We start from the raw sequence: 7,506 nt of genomic DNA on the forward strand, positions 1-7,506 counted from the left end.
AAAAAAAAAAGAGAGGAGACAGAGACAGAGGTAGAGAGAGACAAATGTACAGAGACAGGAGGCCTGGAAGGGGTCTTCCTACCATGCGAGTTTTGTGTGCTGGAGGCTGAATTATCAGTGGGAAGTCTTGATTTCTGTTTCCCCAAAATGGCTAGTTTGCAGAATCCATGAGGCTGTGTCTTCAAGAAGGCCTGTTGCCTTTTCTGATGGTGTTCATTTTAATCTTTGACTGAAATAACCTGCCAATGTTCTTCCCTGTGCTGTTCTCTCTTTGTAGTTAAATATTTTGTGGGGAGATATTTTGAAACTGTAAAATCTCATTTCTTGTCTTACCAAGTAATTTAACATTTTTTGTTTCTTGCCTGTATTGATTTTTTTATAGTCATTGCCAAATGCAGCTTTTATCATACCACCATTCTCTCTTCTCTTATTTATGGGTTTTCTACTGCAGAAAAAGAATGTTTTGTATGTCCATTAATTTGGTCACCTACTTGTATGTTTTGTGGATTAATGGATTTCTATTCTACTCAGTGGGTTATAATCATTTGCGTTTGTTTCCAGTTTGTTTGTTTGTTTTCTGAGGGGGTTAATGGATACTCAAATTATCTTAAATTTAGCAATGAGTGCATCAAACTGGCTCTTCTGACCTTTGACATGTTCCCTTTATTCCTTGAATGTTTTTCTTATTTTCTGGCACAACAAGATGTTCCGGACTTGTCTTATTTTCCTGCCAGACCCTGAAACCAACCATTTCTCTAAGGAATCTGATTCTTCTTAGTTGAGAGTAGTGTTTGGAAACCAAGATCTAGCAGTTAGGTGTGTTCCCAAACACTGGAGTATGGATGCTCCCAGGCCCATCACTGTTCAGATCTAAAGGGAAAAGACATACATATATATACATCTGGACCAATTTCTAAATCTTCTATCCTGCATGTGGAAATACAAAGTTCACAGTGATAGCTACAATTCCAATCTAGCAACATGGGGCTCATTCTCTGTCTCCCCTTTTTCATGTTTGTACCTCTCCTCTCAAATGGGTAGAAGCCATGCTCCCATTACCTCTACCTCCCTTTATTAATGAATCTGCCAGCCTCCTGTGACATTAGGTGCATAAATGTAGAGGACTGATTTATTTGCTCCTCAATCTTTTAAGTAACCCTCTTGACTGCAAAATCTACTTCATTTGTATTAATATAACCACACTTGTTTTCTTTTTATTAATGTTAGCATGGTGTATTTTCCTGTCCTCTTTTAACCTATTTGTGTCATGTTTAGTGTGTTTCTTTGGTCGGTATAAATTTGGATATTCATTTATTTGATCCATTCTGATATTCTCTGCTTTTTTTTTTTTTTAGAGGTTTTTGCTATAAGGGTGTGTGTGCTCGCCAGAAAGATAGAGAGAGATAGAGAGACAGAAAGCAAGAAATCCCACCCCCCAGGAGGGATGACCATCCCATAATCCCTTCTCCACTTTCCTCTTGGGATTTTGGGCACACATGCACACATGCCCGGCGTGAGTTTTAAGCCATTGGGTCCAGGACTCAAACCACGCTCAACTATATGGGAGTCCCGTGACATAGCCATAACACCAACTGCTGGTCTCTCTCTGCTTTTTAATCAGAGTATTTATACCATTTTCACTTACAAGATTATTTATATGGTCATATTTAAATGTACTACCTTATTATTTTTTTTTTTACTAATTCCATCTATTTTTTTCTCAGTTTTACATTTTTTCCCTTCTTTTGGATTAAATGAATATTTTTATTTTTCCATTTATCTCCTTGTTGGCTTATTATTTTAGTGGTTGCTTTAGGGTTTATAGTATATATCTTTAGGGCCAGTCCATAGCGTGGTGGTTAAGGTGGCTGGATCCCACATAAGTAACTACATGATTTGAGTCCAAGACCTAGCAGCTTGAGAAACATGCCACCTGTATGTATGTTTATGCCCAAAATCCAGAAAGGAAGGACGAATGGAGGAGAAGGAATTGTGTTGTGGCCATTCCCCATGGGAGGTGCTTTCTCACCTTCCCTCCCCCTTTTCACTTTCTCTGTCTCTCTCCAGTGAGTGCACATGCCCTCTGCCAAAATCGTTAAAAATAGTGTACATCAACTTACAACTTACCTCAAATAATATACCAATTACATTTAAGAATTTATAATAAACATATATGCTTCCTTTTTTCTCCTCCCAGCTTTTATGCTGTGGTTGTCACACATTTCTCTTCTGTGTATAAGCCCCAAAATTGATTCTTACTGTGTTTGCTTTAATCAATTATATTTTTAGAAAATAAGAAACAAAGTCTTTATATTTACCCATATAAATTTCCATTTCTGGTGTTCTTCATTTTGCCTGCAAATCCAAGTTTCCATACAGTACCATTTGACTTCTGGCTGAAGGGTATTAACATTTCTTCTAGTATAGGTCTACTGGTGCTAAATTGTTTCAGCTTGCATATATAAAAAATATTTATTCCAGGAACCCTAAAAGATATTTTTTCTGGGCATAGAATCCTAGATTGACATTCTTTTTCTTTTTCTTTTTCTTTTTTTTCTAGGCTTTTACCATAGGGCACATGTGTTCGCTGGAGAGGAGACAGACAGAGAGAGAGAGAAAGTGAAAAATCACCCCCAGAAGGGATGGCCACACTGCAGTCCCTTCTCCTCCATTCTCCTTTTGAAATTTTGGGCATGCATGCACATGTTCCCAGCATGACTTTCAAACCACTGGGTCCAGGACTCAAACTATGATCAGCCATGTGGGAATTCAGCCTTTTTAACCACTATGCCACCTCCTGGCCCCCAAAACTCTTTTTCTTCAGTACTCTAGAAATACTGTTTCCCAGACCAGCTGCATTCCACAGAGATTAAGTGCTGTGCATAGAGAGCCAGATCCTAGATGGCCAACCACAGTTCAGATCTCAGCCCTGGCAGCTTGAAAAATACACAAGACACATGTATGTGTGTCCAAAATTCTGACAGAAAGAGAAGTGGAAGAAAAGGGATTGAGGCATGATAATGTCCCATGGCAGGAGGAAATGTGCTCTTTCTCCTTTCCCTCTCTGTCTCTAGTGAGTGAATATGCCTTTGCTCAATTAAAAAAAATTATATATATATAATTTATGTTTCTAGCTTGAATTGTTTCCAGTGAGAAATCTGCTGTTCTTACCTTTGGACCCATTCATGAAGTAACTTTGGTACTCTGTCTGCTTTTAAATTTTCCTCTTTATTACCAGTTTTATGCAATCTAATTATGATATACTGTGGTATAATTTTTAGTGTGTGTGTGTGCATGTATGTGCATGTGTATATGTGCACATGTATATGCACACTTAAGTTCATTTAACTTTTGCTCTTTTATTTTCGGGGGGGGTGGGATTGCCATAAGGCCCATGTGCTTGCTGGAGAGAGACAGAGAGAAGTAAAGTGATAAATCACCCCTCAAGGGAATGGCCACACTCTCTTCTCCTCCATTCTCCTCCTGGGATTTTTGGGCACATATGCACACGTGTCTGGTGGGATTTTCAAGCCATTGGGTCTGGGACTCAAACTATTCAATCAGCCATGTGGGAAAGCACACCACCACCTCCACACTACCTGCTGGCCCCAACTTTTGCAGTTTTTAAAGTTTATTTTATTTCTTCCAATAGAGAAAGATAGAGAGATGGAGTCAGGCATCTCTAAAAGAATCTTCATACCACAATACTCCCAGCCTTAACCAGTCCAGATTATACCAGCATATATAGGGAGACCTCAGACATAAACCTGGGACCTTTCCATGTGGGACCAGCATCACAGAGTGTTGAATTACTGCTCCACCACTGCCAGCCCCACATCTTGGAGTTTTTAGTTTATAGTTTTTATCAGATTTGGAAATTTGTAAATCATTATTTATTCACATAATTTTTCCCCTACCTTCTCTTTTCTCTCCTTCAAAGACTCTAGTTATACATATACTAGGCCATTTGAAATTGTCTCAGAGATTACTGTTGCTTTATTAATTTATTTTTCTTTTTTCTTCTCTGGATGTAATTTTGGATAGCTTCTATTGTGCTTTTCAGTTTATTAATCTTTTATCTTAAAATACATAATCTGCCCCTAACTTTATCTGATTTTTTTTTAAATCTCAGACATGTAGTTTTCATATCTATGAGTTTGATTTGGAACTTATTTATATGTTCTATCACTCTGTCTGTAAGACTGAACTTAACATATGCCATCTTTCCTCTAGCTTTTTTATCACATGGAACATAGTTATAACCTATTTATATGTCCTATCTACTAATTCTATCACCTGCTCCATTTCTGGGTTGTTTTCAATTGATTTCTTTTTATCCTCATTCTGGGTAGCATTTTGTTCCATTTTGGCATGTCTAGTAATTTTCTGTTGGATAACAGACATTGTGAACTTTATCTTGTTGGGTGCTGGTTATTTCTGTATTCTTATAAATACTCAAAAGTTTTGTTTGAGGGGCATAATTAACTTAGTTAGAAATGGGTCTATCTTTTCAGGTTTTCTTTTAAATCATATTAAGTGGGCTCAGAGCAGCACTTAATTGAGAGTCGTTTTTATCTTACTACTAAAGCAAACACACCGTTTTTTTTCTTTTTTGGAGAGTTTTTTTTTGCCATAGGGTGTATGCGCTTGCCAGAAAGATAGAGACAGAGAGCCAGAAAGCAAGAAATCACTCTCAAGGGGGGGATGGCCATGCTGCAATCCCTTCTCCATTCTCTTCTTGGGATCTTGGGCATGCACGTACATGCGCCCTGCTTGAATTTTAAGCCACTTGGTCCGGGCCTCGAACCACGGTTGACTAACATGGGAGTCCAGCAACATAGCCATTACACCAACTGCTGGTCTCAACACACCCTTCTTACCCAATGTCCTATGAATTATTTCGAGCACTGTGCCAATGCCAGAGATATCTCTAGTCTTTTCAGGTGGTTCTTTTAACAACCTTAGGTAATTTCTTCACATACTGAAAAGATAAGAGACATCTCTGTAGACCTTCAGGGTTCTCTTACTTTTTCTTTTTCTCTCTCTCAAGTTTTCTTCTCTCTGGAACACTGAGAACCCTAACCACCTTGTTTGCCTTGAACTATCAGCTCCAAACCCTCAATTCAGGAAGACTGCTAGTCTACCTCTTTCTCAACTTCTAGTGATCACTGTTCTTTTTTGCCTTATATTCAGTGTTTCAAACATCATTCTTTCATAAATTTTGTCTGGAATTAAACTATTTCATGCAATGTGGTAAATCTAGTTTCTATTACTCTATCTTGTCCAGAAACGGAACTGAAACTTGTTTATTATTAATAGGTTAGCTAACATATCCTAAAGCACTGAGCCCTGGATGTCCATGGATCCAGTGCCAAAAGCTTGCCTGTGGAAAATTCTTTCAAGTTCCAAGCAGCTCATATATAAAACAATTCAATAGACAGGTTTTCAAACTCAACCAAAAATGACATATACATCTAACTAAAGCCAGACTAAATTTATCCTCTCCTCCAGTCACCAGTAGGCAGGTCCCCAAAAGCCTATGATCACTTTAACACCATGAAAGAAATTGTGATAGAGGAGAGATTGGAATGAAAGGGGACAATTTTCTCTCATGTTTGGTCTATGTGTGGTAACAGCTTCATAAAATTGCTATAGTAGGATGTTAATAACTTGGGAAAGGTCTGTACAAGTGGGAACCTGGAGCTTAAGCTTCATTAGCCTCATAGTAAATTGGCCTATTTTGTTCATTAACAGTGAAAAACCTCAGTCATAACCCATTTTGTGGAGTTCATAATCTGATAATGGGTCACAACCTGCAATTTGACAAGCTTTACTTTGACCAGGTCTTCAGAGGACCCGGGTGAAAAGAATGAACTCTCCCAGGAGGGGGCTGGAATGGCATCTAGTTTGCTGGCCAAAGGATGGGCCCTCCTTTTGCTATGCAATATTTTTGGTGACAGAGAGGGGACTAGCAGTTAGCGTAATGGCTATGTTGCTGGACTCCCATGTAGTCGACTGCGGTTTGAGTTCCGGACCCAGTGGCTTAAACTCACGCTGGGCGCATGTGTGTGCATGCCCAGGATCCCAAGAGGAGAATAGAGGAGAAGGGATTGCAGCATGACCATACCCCCTGGGGGTGATTTCTCACTTTCTGTCTCTCTGTCTCTCTCTGTCTTTGTGGTGAGCACACGTGCCCTATAGCAAAAACCTCTCCAAAAATATATAAATAAAATATTTTTGGTGACAGAGACAGTATGTTATTAAAATGGCAGACATGCTAGGTCTATTTTTCTCTCGTGGGTAATAAAAACACCAGGAAGGTACAACTTTAATTTGTACCTCTTAGAAGAGGAATCTTGTATATAAGGAAGCAGAGATTTGGTTCTGAGGGCTCTCATGATGATTTAAAAGCAGGTTTTCATAGACATTACAGTCGATCTCCAGTTTAGTTTGTAGAATATATCAAGTGCTGTGTTTTGTTCACAAAATCAAAGTCCAAAGATAGCTCATTGAATAATGTATAAAGTTTGATGTTCTTTTTATCTGATTTCTTGATAAAGTAAAAGCACATATGTGCAAAATCCCCTACTAACTAACCCCTTTCATTTAAAATAGAATAATTTATGTCAAGGGCTGCTGGATCTGTAAGAGGAGTTGGGCTCCACTTCCAGCCCCTGCACACTCAATGGGGATGTTTCCTGATTGTTAGGTTAGAGTGAATAGTTTAGAAATGAGTATAGATAGCCTACCACCAAGGAAGGGCCCTAGTCGAGGAGCTGGCACTCTTTGCCTTCGTTCTTATTTTGATTGGTTGTAAGTATCAAGAATTACCAGAGCTCAGGAGCAGTCTTACAGTCTCTACAATATGGAACCTTTGTTCTTTAGAATAACTATATTTTCAATCCCAATGCTAGGACATAGGCCTGGGAGCATATTCTGTCCCCTGTAGCTCTGGTTGGTTGGTTCATTTGTAATATATTGAGGGCAGGACCATATTATAATTTTCATGAGGCCTATCTACTTTGGAGAGATTTTATATATATATATCATATATATATATTTTACACACACACACACACACACATATATATATATATTATGTATTTGGTGTTACCAGGTGGCATGGTGGTTAAGGAACTGGATTCCCACATGACCAAACACAGTTTGAATCCCAGATCTGGTGGCTTGAAAATCATGTTGGGCACATGTGTGTGTAAGTGCCCAAGCCCAAAATCTGGAGAGGAGACTGGAAGAGAAGCCATCCCTCTTGGGGGGAAGGGGGATTTCTCATTTTCCTTCTCTCTGTCTCTGTCTCTCTCTCCAGCAAACTCATTGCCCACATGGAAAAAAAAACTAAACTAAAAAAAAGTCTTATTTTACAACTGTATTTACATAAAGACAAATAAAATCCAGGCTGAATTAAAAATTAAAACAACTTTCTTTGACCCCCAAACTCATTTTCCTCTCTGATTTTAAAATAAATTAAAACATTTTTGTGATTCCCTA

The sequence above is a fragment of the Tupaia chinensis genome, unplaced genomic scaffold (genome assembly GCF_000334495.1).
Source record: "Tupaia chinensis unplaced genomic scaffold, TupChi_1.0 Scaffold000492_1, whole genome shotgun sequence".
In the NCBI taxonomy this organism is placed as follows: Eukaryota; Metazoa; Chordata; class Mammalia; order Scandentia; family Tupaiidae; genus Tupaia; species Tupaia belangeri.